We start from the raw sequence: 26,108 nt of genomic DNA, 5'->3' as shown, positions 1-26,108 counted from the left end.
CCTATGCCTGCAGCACATCCTTTGGGGAGCTGGCATGAAGTGGATAATCAAAAGCTTGGTGTTCTCTCCCAACCAAAGGCCACAGAAGAGGGACACACATCCCAGAAGGCTTACAGGTATTATACAAGGCATGTACCCAAAACAGAAACCATCTGAGGATACTTGATAAATATTTGTTGAATGCGTTCAAGAATATCAGACTTGTGTTCTAAATAAAGAGTTGTAATTTGTATGCTTATTGTCCTCATTTTTGGGTGACGACTGTGACATTCCTTGGACTCAGAAATACTGCATTTTTGGCTTTTTGATTTGGTGGGTAGTGAAGGAGGAGCTTGGGATGGATATTTTGTTTGTAAATCAAGTATTAAAAATCAGCAAGAAATGTTGGGACACCATGCTAAGAGGCTAGGGAGGGAAAGGGCATGTTCCTGTTGATAAGAATACTGAAAGTTCAAGAATGGAACCAAGAAGATTGAGCTGTTGAGAATTATGAACAGTACACAAAGGCACCCACTCAAAGGAAAAAGCAGCACAATTACATTTAGCTCAGTGTAGCTTGGCAGAGTGGTGCCCTTAGAGGCCACTCGAGCCCTAGAGAGCTTTCCCTGGGCACTGCATGAAGGAAAGGACTTGGTACACATGCTTTGTTCACAGACCTGGCTTCCTCAATCACCGAACTTTTTTATTACCTTTCCCCTCATTTATTTTTTTCATCCCTTGGCTTCAGGCCTGGCTTCTCTCCCAACCCATCACAATTATGTTTTTATCCTTAGTCTTGGAGCACATTCTATCTGTTCTGGCTATGACCCCGGCCACTCACGATAATAGTTTTACTTCCTCATTTTTCCAATGAACTCATGAACTTCTTTGGGTAATGCCTCTCTTTATTTCACCAGCCCTAGAATCATTTGGTACTTAGCATCTGGTCCACCTTTATAAGCAGGGTCACTACATTCCAGGTCTGAACAGAACAGACCACATTTAATAGTCTGACCATTGTCCTTGGTTGACCTCAGTGTGCATTCTGCATTCTTTCATATGTATTTTCACTCTTTCTCTTGAGTCCACCACTAGATCATTTCTTATGTGGGAGGAGGTTCTTTTTTTACTTCTTTTAGTCCTCACAGAAAGTCCTATGGTCACCATGTATTTACCAAATTATGATGATTAAGTCTTAGGAAACAAGAAATGTAGACTGAATGCCTTATGCTCTAATTGATAATAGCTGCATGGACTTTGGCCAATATATTCTCTAAAACAACAAAGATCACTCATTCATTATGAAACAATACACACCGACAAGTAGCCAACACATTTTTTACATTTCTTACCTGGGTTAAAATCAGACAGACAGCTAGCTAACTTTAGGCCAGTAGATTTTACAGTTCAGATGACATATTTTATATGTATGTTCATTAAGAGAACAAAGCCAGTGTAAATTTCTTTGTATTTAGTTGAATGGAATCTATTGAACCTTATTCATAAAATAAAATATCTCCAGGTTTTTTTTTTATATAAGATTTTATTTATTTATTGATGAGGGATACAGAGAAAGAAAGGCAGAGACACAGGCAGAGGGAGAAGCTGGCTCCATGCAGGGAGCCCGACATGGGACTCGATCTGGGTCTCCAGGATCACACCCTGGGCTGAAAGTGGCACTAAACCACTGAGCCATCCAGGGTGCGCAATATCTCCAGTTTTTAGAAGAGATACCTTTTCTAGATATGTCTAGTCATTTTTATACACATTAAATTATTTAATTCTCAGGGTCAAAAGGTTACAACTTTACCATTAAAATACAAAATTCTAAACGCAAGAAGGTTTATTCCTATTAGTCAACATCTAATGAATCATACAATTTCATATAACTTTAGCTTATTTCTAAGCTAAAGTCAATATTAAACTTATTTTGTATAACAAGAGAGTTTTACAGCTGTGTTACTCTGAGTATGTGAATGAATGAATGAAGATAGGTTGATAAAGCATATTGCTCATCACTAAAACTGAATAAATTTACCTATTGTGTAAATAAATTAATGATTACAAAATAATTAGAAGCCTATTTACAATTTTTTAAAAATCCTAAGATTGTCTTTGAAGTCATTTGCTTTTGTTAAAATTTAGTATTACTGGGTAATTTGCTTCTTTATAGCTCGCTTGGAAGCTTTCGGGAACTTGAAAATATTCTTATAGCTTTTGATGCATTTGTCCTGATATATCTGGACAAATACAAACTATTTTCTTTTTTTTTTTCAAATACAAACTATTTTCATGATGAAAGTTACACCTTTCCCCTTTCACACCCTTACCCAACTTGGTGTTGCATTGCCAACACCCTCCTTTCTCCATCCTAGAGAAATCAATAGATACTGAAGACATCAAGATAACAAAAATCTCCATCTTTTAAGCATTTACTATATACAAACACTTGCATTATTCTAGTGAAAGCACAATACAGCAGCTGTCTGGAAGGTTTTATCATTGTACATATAAATAAACGGAGACTCAGAAATCTTAGCTGCTTTATCTAAAATCACACAATTGGTAAATGATGAACAAGTCAGGCTCGTGCCTGACTCCAAACTACAGTAATTAATGACAATAGTAATAACAAGAAAAACAAGTATTACTATTACCTGCTATTTTACTAAACATGTTTTCATATTATCCCAATTCTCACAACAGCAGCAGGAGATAGATTAATTTTAAATCCCAATTTTGTGAATGAGAGGCTTAGGTATAGAGAGATTAAATAGCTTGTGTGAGTCTACACTGCTGATTGGAGTTCACATAAAGATTTGAATCAGGTTTGTGGAAATCTACTGACTACTTGCTTAATCACAATACTTAGGAATATGTATTTTAAGAATGTATCTTAAATTATTCACCTAGCAATATACTCTTGATAAAATTTATATGTATTAAAATGAGTACTTTATATAATAAATTCATTCTTAAAGAAATGAAAATATGTATGTATTAAAAGTAAAAATATTAAAATGTTCTCTAATATTTAGTCAAATATTTATCATTTTTTATTCTCTTCATTGAATTCTGCAAATTTAAGGTTCTATCTGGTTATCACTTTTCTTCAGCTTGAAAATCTCTCAGCATTTTGGGTAGTATAGATTTACTGAAAACTAATACTTTCAGCTTTTGTCAACTGGAAAATGTTTCTGGCTTTTTGTTTTGTTTTTTGCCTTCAACTACTGGGATATTTCTGTCGGACATTGAATTCTAGATTGATTTTTTTTTTCTACATTGACTGACTTTAAAGATATTATTTCAAGATTTTCTGGCCTAGATTTTTGGCCATCTCTCATTGTTCTCCTTTGTAATGTGTTTTTTTCCTCTAGTCATTTTTTAAATTTGTTTTTAATTTTTATTTTCTTCTGTATAAATACAATGTACCTAGAAATGTATGACGTTCTTTTATGTTTGTCCTGCTTAGGATTGTATTGGGTAGTTGGTAGAATGCTTCTAGGGAATGTGTTGCACAAATCCAAACATATTAAATAGAAGGTAGAAGAATTTCTGGTCTAGGCCTTACAAATCCAGGTTTATTTTACTAGAGGGTAAAAAAACTCCTGTTTGGCTCAATAGGTCTGTGAAAATCCCAGGCTATCACTACCTCAAATCATAGTGGCTAGTAACTTCTGGAAAACAAGTTGCCATTTGGAAAAGATGAGACTAAACTTTAAAAATGTGTTGATCTTAAATTACCACCAGAAGAATGTGAAGTCAGACAGGTAATTTAAATAAATAATTTGCATATCTGACATTCTTTGGGGGATTCTCTTTGTTTTGATTGTCACTAGTTCAGCCCTTGGAACTAGTGAGAAAAAAGCATTACACTTCCCATGAGCATAGTAGGTTGTTCTAGTCAAAATACCCCAACAACTGGTGTAGTCATGTCCAGGCAACCAGCAGGGAGCTAGCCATGAACAGCCATAGTCGTGTCTCAGCTTGGAACTGTAGTATATTGAAAGGAAGAGGAGATGAAGGAGGGATAGAAAAGACCTTAAAAGGCATGTTCCTTTCTACCTTTGATTTTGGATTCCTCCCTGATAAATACCTACCCTGCTTTTCGATAATATAGTGGGGGAATAAAACCTTATAGTCCACATCAGGAGGTTAATTTTTAAGCTTCATACTTTAAATAATTATTGATCACATCTCGACAACCTTTCTTTTGAAATTACTAGTCAATCTAAAGTATTTCAAGCTGGAATAACAATATTCTTTAATTTTGCCAGAACTACTAATTAATTTTTTTTTAAAGTCTTGACATAGATCCAGTCTGAAAGGACTGAAGCCAAAGTGAACATCCTGTGAACTCTGGATGAACAGTTCATTTACATCTGGATGTTCTGATTGAATCTAAATAGTGTGTTCTTGTATCCCAGGAGAAAAGAGCTAAGTTCATGTCCATGCTGATTTGTATCCAAACTGAAAAGAGAATAAATATTAATTTTGGCATACAAATGCATTAAAACTATATATTTAGGCATTTTTCTTCATAGGAAACAGTGATTTCAAAATGCCATCTCCTAAATAATAGTAAGAGAAATAAAACTATAAAATGATCTTCGTATTTTTCTTGTACGTTTTAAAACTGTCTTACAATAATTAATGGGCACCAAAATACTCAACAGCTGCAAAGCTAATCTCAAATCAATATTTATATTTGCTCTTACAAATAAATGGGATGATTTTTCATGCTAATAAATTCAAGCCACGGATATTTTTATAACTTAAAATTTCATGTTGTTTGTTACTTTGCTGTGTATTGAAGCTGTATTTTATCACATAAAGCTTACAACACACAAGAGATGGTGGGGTAAAATTTCAAATGTTAAAAACAAATTTGTTTACTGTAAAAAGTCTAATTTTTAAAAGACTAAAATAGAAAATTAGGTTTCCTTTATGTAATGCTTATAGTCATCCTATTCTTGAAGTTGAGAGCAATAGTATGAAAGAAGCAAAGTAGTTAATTTAAGCATTCATTCATTCATTTAACTTATTTATCCCGCCAATTGTTTTTACATGTATTAATGCTGGAGATAAGGGAGTAAACAATAAATATATCCTCTGCCTTCTAGGAGAACTTGAAGTCACACTGGGGATAGATAATAACCAACAAAGTGTGCGATTAATTATGAAATTAGAATTGTGGTAAGTGGGGGTGCACTCAGTTGGTTAAGTGTCTGACTTGATTTCATGATCTCAGGGCATGAGATCAAACCTCCAGTTGGAGGCTCAGGAGGGAGTCTGCTCGAGATTCTCTCTCTCCCTCTCCCTCTGCCCCTCCTTACTCTGCTCGGTGTCTCTCTCTCAAATAAATAAATAAATAAATAAATAAATAAATCTTTAAAAGAATAATTGTGGTAAGTGAAATTAGGCAGAAGTACACAGTACTGAGAAACTTCCAGCTTCTCTGGGAAACAATGTTTTAACTCAGATCTAAGAATGGGTAGAAGTGAGATGAAGTAGTAGTAAGAGGTACATGGGCAAAGGCAAGCTGGCATGAGCCTCAAGTGCAAAGATTAGGAGATTCCGATTAGGAGATTCAAGGGTCTGCATGAATGGAATGCAGTGAGGAAAAGGGAGATGTCAGAGGTGAGGCTTGTGAGGTTAGCAGGGGCCAGATCACACATATCACTGTATGCCTCATTAGGGATTCTGGTCTTTATTTTAAGAGCATTGCACTTATAGTTATTAATGAATCTCAAGCAGAAAGAGGAATGATTAGATTTTGTATTTTAAAAATCACCCAATTGGCAACATATTGAAGAATATATTGGACTGGTTAATAGTAGATAAGGGAGATCACTTAAGGTCTCTTCTGAAAATTCAGCCCAGATAAGGAGAATAGTTGGACTATAGGAGAATAAAAGCAACGACCAATTTAATGATATTTAGGAAGGAGAATCAACATGAATTGGAGATCGATTAAACATGGGGGTTAAAGAGATTGAGTAAAGAATGACATCCAGGTTGCTGATGTGTGCAATTAATGGATATTGGTCAATTTGTTGAAGCAGGCAACACTGGAAGTGGCTCACAATCTTCTTTTTTGAAATGAGTGGTGAGGGAAGAAGGGACACATCATGAATCTGGGTTTCAGCATATTGAGTTTGATATGCTTATAAAATGTTCAAGTGGAAACAGTGAGTAAGCAACTTATATGCCCAGAACTAAGAGGAGGCATATATTTGAAGGAAGATAAGTGAAACCATGACAGTAGGTGAGACTATCTCAACAGGCTTTCTCCATTAAAATTCTGCAGAATCCTAGGGTCTGTGAAATATCACCAGGGCTCCTATGTGAAAGAATTATTGAAAAAATATTAAACATCAGTTTTTGAGCTTCATATGCTGCATGATGTAATGGGCTATGACTGAAAATTCTTATTAGCAATTTTGTTACAGAATTTTCAGCCCTTCCCAGAAGTGGGTAGGGGGATAGTGTTCATTAGGATGAGTCCATTCTCACATTTTGATGTCAGGTAGGGAAGGCTTTTGATGTCTGATGACTGCTATTGTTGCACAAAGTAAAGTTAGGTGGATGAATGACATCAACCTCTTCCTCTCAAATTGCCTTCCCACCTCCCTTTATGCTCAACCAACTGACTGGAAGCAAATGAGCTTTATTGGTGTAATAGAAAATCAAAGGGAAGCTTTCATTCTAAAGACAATTATACACACCAACAATAAACTGCCCCCTGCCACCTGCTCTTATATTAAATGCTGCAAAATGTGGATTACATAGAGTAAAAGTAAATTGTATTTGAGGTTTTAGTATTTCTCAGAATTTTCTCACTTTGTTACTGTGCCTTTCTGTTTTATACTTTATTTGCATTAGTGTTTCAAAAATATGTCTGATGGACAAGTCTGGTGATGTCTGAAGATGATGCAAAGATGCAAACAAGGTGGAAATGAAGGTTCTAGACTTAGGCCTATGGACAGTTTTGATAAGGTTAATGATGAGAAATTACAATCTTCTGAGTCAATTCACTGCACCAATGCAGCAAGGGACCCAAAGGAAGTTCATCTTTACGACAAAAACTACTTAATGAGTTTGACATCCAATCTGTCTTATGTATGGAGCATTCTGTGGTAAACAACTAAAAAAGCAGCAATAACTCTAGCAAAATTGGAAAGACACCTAAAAATCACAGCCATCTGACAAAAAAGATGTTGATTATTTTAAAAAGCAATTTGAATCTCAAACAGAATAAAGATTTTAGTTGAAAAAAAGATTTAGTTGAAAACATTCAATGAAATGGCTCAGAAAGCAAGTTACTTAGGCATTATTTTTTTAAAGATTTTATTTATTTATTATTGAGAGACACAGAGAGGAGAGAGAGAAAGAGGCAGAGACACAGGCAGAGGAAGAAGCAGGCCCCATGCAAGTAGCCTGACATGGGACTTGATCCCAGGTCTCCAGGATCAGGCCCTGGGCTGAAGGCAGCGCTAAACCACCTGGGCTGCTCTACTTAGGCATTATTAAAAGCATAATTTATAACCTAGAAAAAAATTGCATGGTTGATGAGAACTTAACGGTAGCAGGCAAAATTATGATTAGTAAAATGTGAAGGTGAGATTCTGCACAAAAACTGAAAAAGTTCCATTCTCAACCAGTATGATATGTTGACATATTGATGATAAGTCACACAAGGCTAAAGAGATTTTGTATAATAAACTGGAAATAAACAGCTTCTCTCTAGTTTGATAAACAAATTTTACAAATAAATGTCACACTGTAGAATTTGTAAGATTTCTACATGACAGTGAAATTAAAAAATTTTTTCTACTGCAAAATGTTGCTCAAAACAAGTAAAATACAAGATACATTTGATGTTTATGTGCATATCTGAAAACAGAAGTTCTATTTTGTAAGCACTGCTTCAGTAACTGTGTTGACGATGCCAACCCAAAGTCTATATTCACACTGACATCAAAATATACTGATTTCTTTTCAGAGAACTACTGGTGTCAAAAATGCTTGAATATGAAATGAAAACATAGATGGATGATATTATAAAAATCATTAATAAACAAAGACCAGGGGGGCACTTGGGTGGCTCAGTTGCTTAAGCAAGCCTGCCTTAGACTCATGATTTTGGGATCCTGGGATTGAGCCCCTTGTTGGGCTCCCTGCTCAGAGGGGAGTATATTCCTCCTTCTCCCTCTGCCCCTCTGCCAGCTTGTATTCTCTCTCAGATAAATAAATAAAATCTTTTAAAAAATAACAACACCAAAAAAAAAAAAAAAGACCAATTCACTAAAAATAGATTTAAGATAGCGTAAAAATCTGGAAAGGGTACCTATGCCTCTATATACAGAAATCCAGTGACTTAACAGAGGGGTCGTTCTCAACAGTGTTTGAGCTGAAAGGAAATTATAGGAGCATTTTCCAGATATTATTAGGCCAGATTTTGCTGGATGCTTTGAAGATGAAGAATGGCTATAGGAATTAGCCTACCTAGCAAACATTTATCATATTATCCAGTTGAACAAGTCTTTATAAGATCCAGGAACATGTCTTCACTTCAAATAACAAGATTCTTGAATTTAAAGAAATCATATCTTTAGAAAAAACATACTGCAACAGGAAATTTTGAAATATTTTAATTGCTACTTGGGTTTGAGAGGGAAGGGCATAGGACAAGTCTCAAGCCATATTGAAAAACATCCAGAGAACTTCAGAGTAACACTGAAAGTATTCTCCCTTTCAATCCAAGTGTATGACTGTGTGAGAGATCCTTTCTCACTATTTCCTTTCAGAATGAGAACTTGACTTTGAGAGAGGATGAATAACTTTGAGTTGAAGTTTGCTTAATCACGCAAGATGTCAGCTAGTGCTCTGCCTTAAATAAGTTCTGGATTTCTGTATAAATAGAGAATCCTGCCCCTTATAGGGAAATAGTGAATATTTTGCTGTGGTTTTAACTTCTTTCTCTTATGAGTGTTTCTTACTTCAACCAGCATCAAAAACAAGGACAGTAGTTTTCTGCTTACAGTGGAAAATTAAATACATGTATGCTTATCTCATATATTTGACTCAGAATTATATATTTTTGCAGCAAAAAAACAAGCAGTTTCATATTACACATGTATATTTCATTCTTTTTTGTTCAAACAATTTTTTATCTAGATATAGGCCTATGAAAGAGATGGAGGAACCGACACATACGCATAATAATATTGCAACTGCTAAACCTATATTTAAGCCTAATCATCTCATTCTGTAAGAAACTATTTTGTCAAAGTCTTATGTAAAAAAGTTTGGCTTTTATATATCCTAAGCTATATTTTTATTTACAATGCTTTGGCTTATGATTTTGGGAGGTCAGCATTGACAATAAATCTTTGTGTTGTAATTAACAACTAAAATCAAGTTACTCTTAAAGATAGAGAACAAACAGGATTGGAGGGAGATGGGTGGGGGATGGGTTAAATGGGTGTTGGGTATTAGGAAGAGCACTTGCTGTGATGAGTACTGGGTGTTGTATGTAAGTGATGAATCACTAAATTCTACTCTCGAAACCAACATTACAGTATATGTTAACTAGCTAGAATTTAAATAAAACCTTGAAACAAACTTAAATTAAATTGATCAAGTCTACTTTTAAAAATTAACTCTAATTAATTTTTTAAAAAGTAAACTTCATTTTGTCTGAGACCAGTTATTTCATAGAATTTATTTTTTGCCTTATGAGTTTTAAAATTTTATGAAAATAAGTAGATTTTTTAAAGGTAAGTCAAAGTTATTTATCCTTTTTCTTTTTAATAAAAGAAAACTAAAAGGTCATTTTTAGTCACAACAGGGGAAGAAACTCTTGCCATATACTACACATCATATTATCACATCTTTTTTTTTTAATTTTATTTATTTATGATAGTCACAGAGAGAGAAAGAGAGGCAGAGACATAGGCAGAGGGAGAAGCAGGCTCCATCCCAGGTCTCCACGATTGCGCCCTGGGCCAAAGGCAGGCGCCAAACCGCTGCGCCACCCAGGGATCCCCATATATCACATCTTATTAGCATCTCTTTAAGTAGTAATTTGTGATGTCTTTCAGGTCTTCTAGGATGAGATTTGAAAAAATCAAGCAGAAAAATTTTTTAAAAAGGGAAAAAATTAAAGTTTTTATTCCAAGTTGATATTTTTGGTGAGAAGGGGAATCACACAAAATGAGAAGGCTGATAAGTTGGCCAAAATAAACATATCCATAGAAAACTATCATTCTGAGGAGGAGCAAGGTGGCGGAAGAGTAGGGTCCCCAAGTCACCTGTCCCCACCAAATTACCTAGATAACCTTCAAATCACCCTGAAAATCTATGAATTCGGCCTGAGATTTAAAGAGAGAACAGCTGAAACGCTACAGTGAGAAGAGTTCGTGCTTCTATCAAGGTAGGAAGACGGGGGAAAAGAAATAAAGAAACAAAAGGCCTCCAAGGGGTAGGGCCCCGCGAGGAGCCGGGCTGAGGCGGGGGCGAGTGTCCCCAGGACAGGAGAGCCCCGTCCCGGAGACGCAGGAGCTGCACCGACCTTCCCGGGCGGAAAGGGGCTCGTGGGGAGGTGGAGCAGGACCCAGGAGGGCGGGGATGCCCTCGGGCTCCCTGGGACAGGAACAGACACCTGCGCCCCGGGAGATGCGCCGAGCTCCCTAAGGGCTGCAGCGCGCACGGCGGGATCCAGAGCAGCTCAGAGGTGCTCGGGCAGAGGAAGAGGCTCCGTGCAGAGGGGGCTGCGCGGCCCCGGGAGCAGCTCGGAGGGGCTCGGGCGGCGGCTCCGCGGAGGGGGCTGCGGAGGGGGCTGCGGGGCCGGAGACTGAATCCAACAGCGCAGACCGGGAGCACAGGGCGCCGGGACACAGCCCAGGATCTGGCCTCCCCCCGGGACAGGCAGAGGCCGGGAGGGCCCAGGACAGCGAGGACGTTCCTGCCCCAGCTGAGCAGATCAGCCGCCCCGCCCCGGAGCCTCCAGGCCCTGCAGACCGAGAGCTCCGGAGTTACTGCGGGGTCTGACTCCAGGGCTCCAGAGCTGGCCCCGCCACTGGGGCTGTTCTTGGGGCCTCACGGGGTAAACAACCCCCACTGTACCTCACAGTGGCGTCACCGGATAAACAGGATAAACATTACTCACTGAGCCCTGCACCAGGCAAGGGGGAGAGCAGTTCCCCCAAGTGCTAACACCTGAAAATCAGCACAACAGGCCCCTCCCCCAGAAGACCAGCTAGACGGACAAGCTCCAGGGGAAGTCAAGGGACTTAAAGTATACAGAATCAGAAGATACTCCCCCGTGTTGTTTTTATTTTTTGTTTTTTTGTTTTTGTTTTTTGTTTTTTTTGGTGTTTTTTGCTTTTTGATTTCTGTTTGCTTCCCCCACCCTTTATTTTTTCCTTTCTTTCTTTTTCTTTCTCTTTTTCTTCTCTCTTTTTTCTTTATTTCTTCCTTTTTTTCTTTTTTCTTTCCTTTCTTTCTCTCCTCTCTTTTTCTCCTTTTCTCAATACAACTTGTTTTTGGCCACTCTGCACTAAGCAAAATGACTAGAAGGAAAACCTCACCTCAAAAGAAAGAATCAGAAACAGTCCTCTCTCCCACAGAGTTACAAAATTTGGATTACAATTCAATGTCAGAAAGCCAATTCAGAAACACTATTATAAAGCTACTGGTAGCTCTAGAAAAAAGCATAAAGGACTCAAGAGACTTCACGACTGCAGAATTTAGATCTAATCAGGCAGAAATTAAAAATCAATTGAATGAGATGCAATCCAAACTAGAAGTCTTAACGACGAGGGTTAACGAGGTGGAAGAACGAGTGAGTGACATAGAAGACAAGTTAATGGCAAAGAGGGAAACTGAGGAAAAAAGAGACAAACAATTAAAAGACCATGAGGATAGATTAAGGGAAATAAATGACAGCCTGAGGAAGAAAAAACTACGTTTAATTGGGGTTCCCGAGGGCGCCGAAAAGGACAGAGTGCCAGAATATGTATTTGAACAAATCCTAGCTGAAAACTTTCCTAATCTGGGAAGGGAAACAGGCATTCAGATCCAGGAAATAGAGAGATCCCCCCTAAAATCAATAAAAACCGTTCAACACCTCAACATTTAATAGTGAAGCTTGCAAATTCCAAAGATAAAGAGAAGATCCTTAAAGCAGCAAGAGACAAGAAATCCCTGACTTTTATGGGGAGGAGTATTAGGGTAACAGCAGACCTCTCCACAGAGACCTGGCAGGCCAGAAAGGGCTGGCAGGATATATTCAGGGTCCTAAATGAGAAAAACATGCAACCAAGAAATACTTTATCCAGCAAGGCTCTCATTCAGAATGGAAGGAGAGTTAAAGAGCTTCCAAGACAGGCAGGAACTGAAAGAATATGTGACCTCCAAACCAGCTCTGCAAGAAATTTTAAGGGGGACTCTTAAAATTCCCCTTTAAGAAGAAGTCCAGTGGAACAATCCACAAAAACAAGGACTGAATAGATATCATGAGGACACTAAACTCATATCTGTCAATAGTAACTCTGAATGTGAACGGGCTTAATGACCCCATCAAAAGGCACAGGGTGTCAGACTGGATAAAACAGCAGGACCCATCTATTTGCTGTCTACAAAAGACTCATTTTAGACAGAAGGACACCTACAGCCTGAAAATAAAAGGTTGGCGAACCATTTACCATTCAAATGGTCCTCAAAAGAAAGCAGGGGTAGCCATCCTTATATCAGATAAACTAAAATATACCCCGAAGACTGTAGTGAGAGATGAAGAGGGACACTATCTCATACTTAAAGCATCTATCCAACAAGAGGACTTAACAATCCTCAATATATATGCCCTGAATGTGGGAGCTGCCAATATATAAATCAATTAATAACCAAATTTAAGACATACTTAGATAATAATACACCTATACTTTGTGACTTCAATCTAGCGCTTTCTACACTCGATAGGTCTTCTAAACACAACATCTCCAAAGAAACGAGAGCTTTAAATGATACACTGGACCAGATGGATTTCACAGATATCTACAGAACTTTATATCCAAACTCAACTGAATACACATTCTTCTCAAGCGCACATGGAACTTTCTCCAGAATAGATAGACCACATACTTGGTCACAAATCGGGTCTGAACCAATACCAAAAGATTGGGATCATCCCCTGCATATTATCAGACCATAATGCCTTGAAATTAGAACTAAATCACAACAAGAAGTTTGGAAGGACCTCAAACACGTGGAGGTTAAGGACCATCCTGCTAAAAGACGAAAGGGTCAACCAGGAAATTAAGGAAGAATTTAAAATATTCATGGAAACTAATGAGAATGAAGATACAACCGTTCAAAATCTTTGGGATGCAGCAAAAGCAGTCCTGAGGGGGAAATACATCGCAATACAAGCATCCATTCAAAAACTGGAAAGAACTCAAATACAAAAGCTAACCTTACATCTAAAGGAGCTAGAGAAAAAACAGCAAAAAGATCGTACACCCAGCAGAAGAAGAGAGTTAATAAAGATTCGAGCAGAACTCAACGAAATCAAGACCAGAAGAACTGTGGAACAGATCAACAAAACCAGGAGTTGGTTCTTTGAAAGAAATAATAAGATAGATAAACCATTAACCAGCCTTATTAAAAAGAAGGGAGAGAAGACTCAAATTAATAAAATCATGAATGAGAAAGGAGAGATCACTGCGATCACCAAGAAAATACAAACGATTTTAAAAACATATTATGAACAGCTATACGCCAACAAATTAGGCAATCTAGACTAAATGGACGCATTTCTGGAAAGCCACAAACTACCAAAACTGAAACAGGAAGAAATAGAAAACCTGAACAGGCCAATAACCAGGGAGGAAATTGAAGCAGTCATCAAAAACCTCCCAAGACACAAAAGTCCAGGGCCAGATGGCTTCCCAGGGGAATTCTATCAAACGTTTAAAGAAGAAACCATACCTATTCTCCTAAAGCTGTTTGGAAAGATAGAAAGAGATGGAGTACTTCCAAATTCGTTCTATGAGGCCAGCATCACCTTAATTCCAAAACCAGACAAAGACCCCACCAAAAAGGAGAATTACAGACCAATATCCCTGAAGAACATGGATGCAAAAATTCTCAACAAGATACTAGCCAATAGGATCCAACAGTACATTAAAAAAATCATTCACCATGACCAAGTAGGATTTATTCCCGGGACACAAGGCTGGTTCAACACTCGTAAAACAATCAATGTGATTCATCATATCAGCAAGAGAAAAACCAAGAACCATATGATCCTCTCCTTAGATGCAGAGAAAGCATTTGACAAAATACAACATCCATTCCTGATCAAAACTCTTCAGAGTGTAGGGATAGAGGGAACATTCCTCAACATCTTAAACGCCAACTACAAAAAGCCCACAGCAAATATCATTCTCAATGGGGAAGCACTGGGAGCCTTTCCCCTAAGATCAGGAACAAGACAGGGATGTCCACTCTCACCACTGCTATTCAACATAGTACTGGAAGTCCTAGCCTCAGCAATCAGACAACAAAAAGACATTAAAGTCATTCGAATTGGCAAAGAAGTCAAACTCTCCCTCTTCGCTGATGACTTGATACTCTACATAGAAAGCCCAAAAGCCTCCACCCCAAGATTGCTAGAACTCATACAGCAATTTGGCAGTGTAGCAGGATACAAAATCAATGCCCAGAAGTCAATGGCATTTCTATACACTAACAATGAGACTGAAGAAAGAGAAATTAAGGAGTCAATCCCATTTACAATTGAACCCAAAAGCATAAGATACCTAGAAATAAACCTAACCAAAGAGGTAAAGGATCTATACCCTAAAAACTATAGAACACTTCTGAAAGAAATTGAGGAAGACACAAAGAGATGGAAAAATATTCCATGCTCATGGATTGGCAGAATTAATATTGTGAAAATGTCAAAGTTACCCAGGGCAATTTACACGTTTAATGCAATCCCTATCAAAATACCATGGACTTTCTTCAGAGAGTTAGAACAAATTATTTTAAGATTTGTGTGGAATCAGAAAAGACCCCGAATAGCCAGGGGAATTTTAAAAAAGAAAACCATAGCTGGGGGCATCACAATGCCAGATTTCAGGTTGTACTACAAAGCTGTGGTCATCAAGACAGTGTGGTACTGGCACAAAAACAGACACATAGATCAATGGAACAGAATAGAGAATCCAGAAGTGGACCCTCAACTTTATGGTCAACTAATATTTGATAAAGGAGGAAAGTCTATCTACCGGAAGAAAGACAGTCTCTTCAATAAATGGTTCTGGGAAAATTGGACATCCACATGCAGAAGAATGAAACTAGACCACTCTCTTTCACCATACACAAAGATAAACTCAAAATGGATGAAAGATCTAAATGTGAGACAAGATTCCATCAAAATCCTAGAGGAGAACACAGGCAACGCCCTTTTTGAACTCGGCCACAGTAACTTCTTGCAAGATACATCCATGAAGGCAAAAGAAACAAAAGCAAAAATGAATTATTGGGACTTCATCAAGATAAGAAGCTTTTGCACAGCAAAGGATACAGTCAACAAAACTAAAAGACAACCTACAGAATGGGGGAAGATATTTGCAAATGACGTGTCAGATAAAGGGCTAGTTTCCAAGATCTATAAAGAACTTATTAAACTCAACACCAAAGAAACAAACAATCCAATCATGAAATGGGCAAAAGACATGAAGAGAAATCTCACAGAGGAAGACATAGACATGGCCAACACGCACATGAGAAAATCCTCTGCATCACCTGCCATCAGGGAAAGACAAATCAAAACCACAATGAGATACCACCGCACACCTGTGAGAATGGGGAAAATTAACAAGGCAGGAAACCACAAATGTTGGAGAGGATGCGGAGAAAAGGGAACCCTCTTGCACTGTTGGTGGGAATGTGAACTGGTGCAGCCACTCTGGAAAACTGTGTGGAGGTTCCTCAAAGAGTTAAAAATAGACCTGCCCTATGACCCACCAATTGCACTGCTGGGGATTTACCCCAAAGATACAGATGCAATGAAACGCCGGGACACCTGCACCCCGATGTTTCTAGCAGCAATGTCCACAATAGCCAAACTGTGGAAGGAGCCTTGGTGTCCATCGAAAGATGAATGGATAAAGAAGATGTGGTTTATGTATACAATGGAATATTTCTCAGCCATTAGAAATGACAAATACCCACCATTTGCTTCAACGTGGATGGAACTGGAGGGTATTATGCTGAGTGAAGTAAGTCAATCGGAGAAGGACAAACATTATATATTCTCATTCATTTGGGGAATATAAATAATAGTGAAAGGGAATAGAAGGGAAGGGAGAGGAAATGGGTGGGAAATGTCAGAAAGGGAGACAGAACATAAAGACTCCTAACTCTGGGAAACGAACTAGGGGTGGTGGAAGGGGAGGAGGGCGGGGGGTGGGGGTGAGTGGGTGATGGGCACTGAGGGGGGCACTTGATGGGATGAGCACTGTGTGTTGTTCTGTATGTTGGCAATTTGAACACCAATAAAAAATAAATTTATTATTAAAAAAAAGAAAACTATCATTCTTTCTTCAAAGGAGCATTAACATTATTATTGGTTTACTATATCTACAACTTACTGGTCATGCTAACATATCAGAAGCTTTAGATATAATACTTTTTACTTAGGGATTCCCTGAGACCAGGAAACTATTAAATAAGTTTGATCTTGGGAAAGGAGAAGAAGCATAGGATTGAAGCTTGAAGGAGTTCAGTGTTTACAGTTAGGTGGATAAGGATTTTCTGGGAAGAGAGAATGAGAAGGAGAAATTAGAGAATTAACCAAACATATGAGAGGATTTAGTATCATGGAAACCAAGCTAGCAAAGTTTCCCACTAGGATGGAATAATCATCTGTATTATTCTTTGATATGAGGTCAAGTGATATGAAATCTCAGTAATGTGTGCTGGAATTATCATCAATCAGAGAAATGACTGGTGATCTTAGTTTACCCTTCCAGAGGAAGGCTGATTAATAAATGTGAGCTAAGGAAATGGAGCCATTGAGTAACGACAACTGTTTCCTTTCTATGCTATTTTCTGTGTGCAGGTAAAGAAAGGGAGAGTTAACATGGTAACTGGAGGTAATAACTTTTTTTTAAATGAAAAGACTGTGTATGTTTAAATGCTGATAGGAAGGATACATTAGAGAGAAGATGAAGATGCAGAAGAGCAGAAGGCTAATAAAAAGAGAACAAGAAGGCGATGGGATTCTGAGCTTGCTGGGAGGAGAATTGACCCTTTGGTAAGAAGGGTCATCCCCTCTCCTGCAGTGGGACCACGAGGAAACAATGGATACAGAGGTAGGTAAGCTTCTAATGAGGAAGGAGGGGTGGATTTAGTCTACTGGAACCACATCTTTTTAGCTTCTAATTCTGTGTTCTCTTCATTATGCCTAAATGTAAATTAAAACAAAATTTTCAGGTTTAAAATAACAGCATTTTACAATATTCATATCCCTCTCCTTGCCTTCTCTCTCCCACTCCCCTACGATGCCTCCCCTTGTCCCCAAGGGACCAAGAACAATGAACTCTTTTAGGGTTGTTAAATAGGATCAACAATTCAAGCCCTTTGTTGACTTTTGTAGTGGTGAACATATCTGCCAGGAATCATAACCACAAATCAGGCTTTGAATAAAAACAGAATCCATATGCCACTGCTCTTATCAGGCATTAAATCAAACGAGAGGGAGAAAAAAGCTCTGAATTCAAGAATATACATGTCTCTCCCTATTCTAGCATCATTCTAATTTCCTGTTCCATATGAGTATATATTGTGATTGCTTTAGAATTTAGGAGGTTTCTGGTAAAAGAGATTATTTGTGCTTTTGAAAGAACATAGGTAGGGATACAGGAAGTTAAAGATTAATTACTTCTTCCAAGCAGGAACAAAACCCAGGCTACTATTCAATCCTCACTTTACTTTTGATTCTAAATTGTCATTTCAAATCACAACAAAGTGGACAAATAAGTAATTCCTTATGTTACAGCACAGGGCTTAAGAATTCATTTGTTACTCTGAGATACTTAATAACAAAAACTTTTCCTCCAAATAGTCTGTATCAGTGCTTACAGTTTCATTATACAGAAGTATTCCTGACCCATAGAATTTTAAATTTCCAAGGCCACAAATTTTCTAATTACAAATAAATACAAATTGAAAAGGCATTCATTTTGTTTATACATCTAAAACTTTATATGCAATTGAAAGCTCTTTAAAGGAGACTGTTTCTAAATAAGTTGAGCCATATAATTTTTTTTTAATTTTTCAAGCTAAAAAGACTGGACTATTAATAGTTTCATAGGCTTCAACCTAATGTTAGAAGTACTTGGCACATAATAGGCACTTGATAAATTCTTCTTAATGTATGAGCCTGAGAAGTCAAACATGTTTCTACTTTACCTGGGAAATGCATTATCGAAAAGAATGTCTTTCAGAAAGTCAACTTCAAATATTCAACAAAACAATGTATGATTGCAAATTAATTACTATACAAACATAAAAAATTATAATTATTGAAAGAGTTGGTGACAGTTTCTGAAAGTGTCAGTGAAACTTAACTGGGGAGAGTCCCTAATAATCACTTGGTTGGCATTCTAGAAATGCCAGAGTTGTAAAGGTCAATGAAACATTAGCCAGAGAGAAATCCCTGCTTAAGGATTTACCTTCAATTACTGAAAATAATTTTTCCCCCCTCAATTTCATTTTCAAACAGAATGAAAATAAAACACCAGAAAAAGTCCAAGAACCCTAAAATAAACAAAATTTAACTTTCCACAGGGAAATGTTGAATTTAAATTGGAATGTTATTGTACACCTTCTGGCAATTCTGAAGTTAGACATACTTTATAGAAATCAGTTTTCAAATTTAGGCTTCAGGACTAGCTCCCAGTCTACATTGGAGAGCACCACCCTCCTACACAGCCACAGCCCAGTCACTATCACATCACTCTATTTTTTATAGTATGTATCACTATTTAAATAAATGTTTGTTGAATAAATGGGTGGATTTATCATTTTAAAAATATTCATTGAACCTGCATCTTGTAAAAATACTTAATTATCTGTTTCTAAATCATAGAACTTGTTTAGTGATAGCTCTAATTCAGGATGCAGAAAATTTTTGTTCTTTTGATCTCACATTGCAAATATAAACTTCATATGTGATAAAACTTGATTATATAAGTCTTATTTTATTTTTTTTTAATTTATTTTTTCATGAGAGACACACCGAGAGAGAGGCAGAGACAAAGGCAGAGGGAGAAGCAGGCTCCATGCAGGGAGCCCGATGTTGGATTGGATCCCGGGTCTCCAGGATCAGGCCCTGGGCTGAACGTAGCGCTAAACCGCTGAGCACCCGGGCTGCCCAGCCTTATATTTTTATAAAGCCATCATGAATTACTAACTTTTAACAAAGATTGTTAAAAAGTCAAAAAATAAAAAATAAAAAAATAAAAAGTCATGTGTGTCCATTTTTGCAAGCAAGACTGTGTTGAGAGGCCTCAGGAACTCCTCAGTAACTATAATTCATATCAACGCTGATCCCATCCTTGCCTTTGATCTTTATATTATATTTCTTCTTGGGGATAAAAGCTCATTCCTTTTTCAAAAACTTGATGTTGTTCTAACCTCACCGGATGCCACCAACACCAGGAGAGGTGGCAGGCCATCTCAGGGAAGCCACACAAATCATGGTCCTCTTCCCTTCCCCTAAAAGAGACATGCTTAAATAATGTAAAAATATATTTTTCCCTATAGGCTCACTCTACTTCTTGAAATATGGGGGCTTTTACCATGTGTAAGAACCTCAAAGGTTTACCTAATTTCCTGGGCCCCTTTCACAAATCCTTCTCTGTGCCTCAGTTCTGTGTCCCACTGCAGTTCTCTTCAACTAGAATGACTGTACCCTTCCCTCCATCAAAGACAATTCTATGTCTTTTCTCCTCATTTCTTCTCAAGACTGTCCTTCTCAGTGTAGTGATTCCTAAATGGCCTTTCCTCAACTCTTGTCACTACTGAGGGCACTACCAAGCTCTGAGACTACTAAGGCAGAGTCCATCTCTATTACTCTCCCCTGAATGAGTCGGCATTTGTCTTCTCTACCTTATTAAATTGGACCCCTTGAAAGTAAAGGTTCTATAGTAAGTGTGTTCTCCATAGTTATTGAGTCCAGACTGAAATTTGAGAAGTGATTGTATCATTTTGCTGAAAAGCAAAATTCTGTTGACAGGGTCACTAAATTCTTTCCTGCTTTGGATGTTTGCTTTTACTGGCTGCCTCACAGCCTTGTGCCACCTCCAAAACCAGGAAGCACATGGTGTTTCCTGTTCCTTCTGCTACCTTGCAGGAAATGCCTGGTTTTGGGTCATCCGGGATGCACTGGCTAGAAATGCCAGCACAAGAGACAGAAAAGGAGCCGACACCAAATCTGGACAGTGGAGGGACTTTGGCCTGGCCAGGTGTCTGACTTTCTCTACTTCTGCCTGCTGTTTCTCCTAGAAGTCACGTCTACAAATTAATAGTGACCTTGCACACACGAATATGAATTTTATAAATCCATTTAGAGGTGAATTTTAATATTAAATGATGTTAAAATACTTCCACTTACAATATTCACTTCTTAGAATTCTTCAATTTTAAATCATGACAATCCTGCTAAAATAATGAGTTATTTTATAACAGGAAGATCATTTCTATTTTCCCATTAGAAAAGAACACAAAAAAATTCCAACTCACTTTAATTCTATATCCACCAACAGAAAGAAACCATTCACAAAAAAAATAAAATAAAATAAGTAGGAGACATGGAGGAAAGAGTAAAATAGCTAACATTTAAATAAAATAGCTAATATTTATTCACTTTTATTATTGTGTAGTTCAGACCCTTCAGGAAGCAGATGCCAAGGCAGGATTAGATGGGAAAGAGATCTGCTGAGGGAAAACCATGTGAACGATTAGGGGCAGAGGAGAGAGTGAGGATGAACCTCTAGACTATATTGCAGTTCCTACTTTTCTTATTTGGAACTGAATGGAATCCTCTGAGTTTTAAAAACATTTTGTTTCATTTCTGATTACCTTCTTTTATTTCAGATTAATCAAAAAATAGCTAGCCAGTTTATCATAAAAATTAGTCATATCTGATACTAATAAAAGAATTTATTTTTAGAGTAATTTCAAAACTAACATTAGCACTCAGATAATCTTAGAATGAAAGTAACTTTGAGTGTCCAGATCCTCCAGGTCATCAGATCCAGCTTTCTAGCCAGAGATGGGTGTTCAACTCTTCCCTGAACATTATCTTTCTCAGGGACATAGCTTTACTACAAGGCAATCCAGTTTATTAGTGGTGAACTTTAATCATTAGAAAGTTCCTCTTTTTATTAATTTTTACATAGCCTTTAGGAATATCTTCCTATAACCTTCCCCTGGAACTTCAAGTAGAGATTACATAATAGTAAAGTTGCAGGAAACTCCATCTTCTATGGCCTGGGATAATGAATCTTAGCTCATCTTAGCATTTCTTCTAGAATATTGTTCCCAGAATCATAAACACTTTAGTCACCCTCCTCCAGATGTGCTATTAATTTTTCAATATACTTCCAAATATATGGCATCAGAACTTGATTGTCCAGTCAAATGAAGTGACTAATGCTGAAGACTGTGGGATGATTAACTCTCTGTATCTCTCTTAATAAATTAGATTTGGGGCATCTCATGTCACAGCACTGCTTCATGTTGAATTTGTACTTAGTGAAAATCTCTAAACTACAGAACTATAAAAATAAGTCCAGATAGAACCTCAGAGATAATCTTATTCCAATATCCTCTTTGTCATACAAGGAAATTAAGAATCTAAAAGATTTTGTGCCAAGTCACACAGTTTAACTTGTGACAGAATCAAGCTTAAATTTTTTAAGTCCTAATGCAACACTTCATTTTATTTATTTTTATTTTATTCTCATGCAAAGTGCTATTGATCTTGTCCTCTCTCCTCATTGTCCACTTAAGTAATTAATCTCTTAAGCTAAATGCAAATTTGTATATTTATCCTTTTGCATGTGATATTTATGGCTTTGTGGAAATCTCCACATTGGACCCTTTTTAAGATGAAGAAAATTGAAGAGTGATGCAGTGGAAAGCCCTGAATCATTGTATTAAAATGGTTTTCTGACCCATTCAGCTCTCTAGGACAGTCTTTCTATGCCAGCTGATTTGCCTGGGCCAGTTCTTTTGCCTTGACCATTTCTTTTTTTTTTTTTTTTTTTTTTTTTTTTTTTTCATTTCTTAATCTTATAGTAAAACACCTGGTTTACTTGATAACACTTCTCACCCACTTCTTTTTTTTTTTTAATTTTTATTTACTTATGATAGGCACACAGTGAGAGAGAGAGAGAGGCAGAGGCACAGGCAGAGGGAGAAGCAGGCTCCATGCACCAGGAGCCCAATGTGGGATTCGATCCCAGGTCTCTAGGATCGCGCCCTGGGCCAAAGGCAGGCACCAAACCGCTGCGCCACCCAGGGATCCCTTCTCACCCACTTCTTAAACACCAATCATCCTTTCCTTATTGAATATGTGTGTGTCACTTTTGAAAGGATTGCTTCTGCTAACCTTGAATCCTTAAGTATTATCCATATAGTTGAGATCTCAGCCTATATTCTGACTGCCTCTCCTAGTAATGACTGGCTATGCCTTTTTACTTGTTCATTCTACCTTCCCAGAGGGCTGAACTTCAACACCTCCAAGTGGAGCTCAGAGGTTGGCACCATCATTTCATCTGTTTATGTCTACCTATTCATGCCTATCTACATTTTCTTAATTGTTTGTACCATGTCTACTATATGTGAAGCACATGTCAGCTGTCACGTTATTCATTCAGTACTTTGTTTTGACTATTTAAACCTATTGTTAAAGCCTGCCAATTTCTCCCAATTAATATGCAAGTATACATTAAATCAAAGAAAAGCAATATTCTGAAGATAAGTATAGAATGTATACATCTTAAGTGTATATAGATCTTTTGCATCTAATTGCAAGTACTGATTTGCAAAGTATTTAATAGTACGCTTATTATAGCTCCTTGCTCTAAGATACTGATCAGAACCACCCTATAATAACATGGCTTACAGAGCTTATATATTAAGCCATCATTACATAGGTCTCACTTACTAACTCAGTAATTTAATTTTACTTTCAGTATGATTGTTGTTGCTGGTTGTTGTAGTTTCTGTTCCTGTTTATATTCTTAGTCCTCCACTGAAAATAATATGGAGATTAAATTATTCCACATTTTATGATAACTGTGGTTAAGAAGGAAAAAGAAAACTATCTAGATAGGACCCCTCTTGCTCCAATTCCTCTTCCCTGTCTGTCTGTTAAGGATTGGAGGGGACAAAGCTTTGAAAGAAGAGCAAATCATTTAAAGATTGTCATTACTTCCTGGTAGCCACAATGAATATCACAAGTCCTGTGTACTTCAGCTCTCTTCTTTCACTTATCCACTCATCCATCTACCCATTCAAAAGCAAACAAGCCTTTAAAAGGGGGGGGGGGGCATCTGGGTTGCTCAGTGGTTGAGTATCTGCCTTTGGCTCAGGACATGATCCCAGGGTCTTGGGATTGAGTCCCACATCAGGCTCCCCACAGGGAGCCTGCTTCTCCCTCTACCTATGTCTCTGCCTCTCTGTGTCTCTTATGAATAAATAAATAAAATATTTTTAAAAAGCAAACAAGCAAAAATATTTCAGAAGCCTCTATGATGGGCTCAGCAGTTTGATCTAGTTAATTTAAGGAAATATTAGGGTGATGGAACCTTTGAATGCTCTGAAATTTAGCATAAATCACATAAGAATGCATGAGAGTTTTTACTTAGTTTCAGAAAAGGGGGGTTCATATGAAAACTTTTAATTACTGGTACCTGATTACATGTAAGAATCCCAGATCAACACAGCCCACACTTGGCTGACATTGCCTGGTGTACTCTGATATGCCTTGATATGCTTAGTGTGACTATTCATCTTGACTTAACTTATCCTCTAGATGGAAGCTTTGTCACTGCCCGTCAGTGCGCCCAAGGAATCACCTGAAGTGTTTAACTGGTCTGGAGGAAGTCAAACATATCAAACACAGTAATTACAAAGCATTTGACACTAAACTAATTCTGAAATCATGAATATATGTGGTTATTCACTCTTTGCAACAACTCAAGATAGTTTTGTATAGGGCAAAGAGTCAGGCTACCTGCATTCAAATCCTGGCTCTGCCACTTACATGTTGCATAATCATGTACAACTTTTTTTAACACTTCTCTGTCTCAGTATCTCTGTCTATAAAATAAGGATGGTAACAATACCTACCTATCAAGGGGATTAATAAGTGAACATATATAGAAAACTTAAATAGTACATGAAAAATGCTATGTTAGTTATCTTTATAACTTAACCTCAATTTTCTAGTAATAAAAATGATAACATAGACATACTCCATTCTGTTTAAACTCCACAGTTTGTGAATCCTGAACAGTGATACTGAGATACCATCTATCTTTGGTTACAATTCCTTGACCTATCTGTGCCCAGACCCTACTCAATATGACAAACCAAAGGATTTTCTCCTGTTAATGAAACTGTCATCAGGCCAGTGAGGCACAAAATGTCTGAAGCTGCTATTCCATGAACATAATGTTTATTATAATTCGTAAGCTTGTAGGCATATAAATGTCTTTCCTTTCAGGGTTCAAGTTTCTAAGTTCAGTGCTGAGTGGGAAACTGAGGCAATCATACAAGCTTGGCAGAATAGTGAAGGGCAGATGAGAGAGGTGAGATTATGATTTTAATTAGTTTATTAATTCCAGAGCAAGGAGGCCATTCTGGAAAAGCTTAAACAAACATAATAGCAACTAAGAGGAAACATTTTAAACATGTTGGACTAAACTAAAAATAAAAAAACAAACAAAATTTTTAATTAAAATTAAAATTATTATAGTTTTTATAATTATATATTTTTATAATTATTTATCAACTAATTATTAACTGAATACTTATAGTATTTCAGGGACCTTGGTAAATGCAAATAAAACATTATCAGTGTCATAAAATATTTACTACCTTGAACCTACAAGTATTATTCCATCCTTCAGGTTCCCAAGCAATACATATATTTAAAGCAGGGAGCTCACAAGAACCACAATAGAAAGGAAACAGCTGGTAAGCAGCTGCAGAGTAACACCACAGGCCAATTTTCATTTAAACGAAAAATAACCCATTCAATTAGAGCCTAGAAGCTCAACTTCATATCATTAATTATTTCATGGATAAGTAGGAAGGTTCTCCCATATTTTATTCCCTTCACATTTGGCTTAATCCTGCATCCTTAGATTATAGGTACAAAAAAAAGACATGAATTTCAGTCACGTTACCTGCTTTCTAAGTCAAAAATTAAAAAATTTACATTCAAAGTAATTATGCACAGCATGTCATGAGAGAGAGTGTTCTGTTCAAAGAACCAAAAGAAAGCATGTTAATCATAATTCATATTTACAGGACACCTAAGTTAGGAGGAGTTCAAAGCAAATGCATGTGTGGCAAAGGTCAAAGCCATTGCCAAACAGGAAAGCCCTGGAGCTTCTTTTCCATTCCAAGTCATCCATATAAGGTGGGGTTTCCTTTTCTGTTTAAGTTTAGACATCATCAGAAAAGTCAAACCACAAAAGAATGATGAAAGTTGTGTTAAAATGTGGTAGATGCTATGTCTTTTATACTCCACACAACCCTTTGCTGGAGAGCCTGTTTTAGCTTCTCTGAGATTTTATTATTATGTTACATAATCAGAAACATCTATTACTAAACAAACAAACAAACAGCAACACCACACTCAATAAAGCTCAGCTTGATACCTAAAGATCCAAATAAATCATTAGTATGGTATACAAAAACTAGTAACAATTATTTAAATCCTGAAACTGTCAATAGAATAATAAATTTGAAACTATTCTTGTTTCTTTCTGATAAGAAGGAATAGTAATCATTTAAAAACATGAATTTATGGA

General features: G+C 37.2%; 1 protein-coding gene across 8 annotated transcripts in view; it reads right to left on the bottom strand.

Moving 5' to 3' along the window:
* LOC144311523 (L-lactate dehydrogenase B chain-like) overlaps positions 1-26,108 on the bottom strand; it is a 146,409-nt gene that overhangs the window by 45,620 nt on the left and 74,681 nt on the right. For 2 of the 8 annotated variants that reach the window (XR_013377149.1, XR_013377147.1), the window contains exon 8: positions 2,298-4,449. The exons of the other annotated variants lie outside the window; for them this stretch is intronic. The gene's annotated coding sequence lies outside the window, so the exon portion shown is untranslated. Of the gene's footprint in view, positions 1-2,297; positions 4,450-26,108 lie in introns of those variants that run through there. 8 annotated transcript variants of the gene reach the window in all.

This window comes from Canis aureus, chromosome 1, assembly GCF_053574225.1.
Source record: "Canis aureus isolate CA01 chromosome 1, VMU_Caureus_v.1.0, whole genome shotgun sequence".
Taxonomy (NCBI): Eukaryota; Metazoa; Chordata; class Mammalia; order Carnivora; family Canidae; genus Canis; species Canis aureus.
Note: the sequence above shows the minus strand (reverse complement) of the source record. Positions and strands in the feature narration are given on the sequence as shown.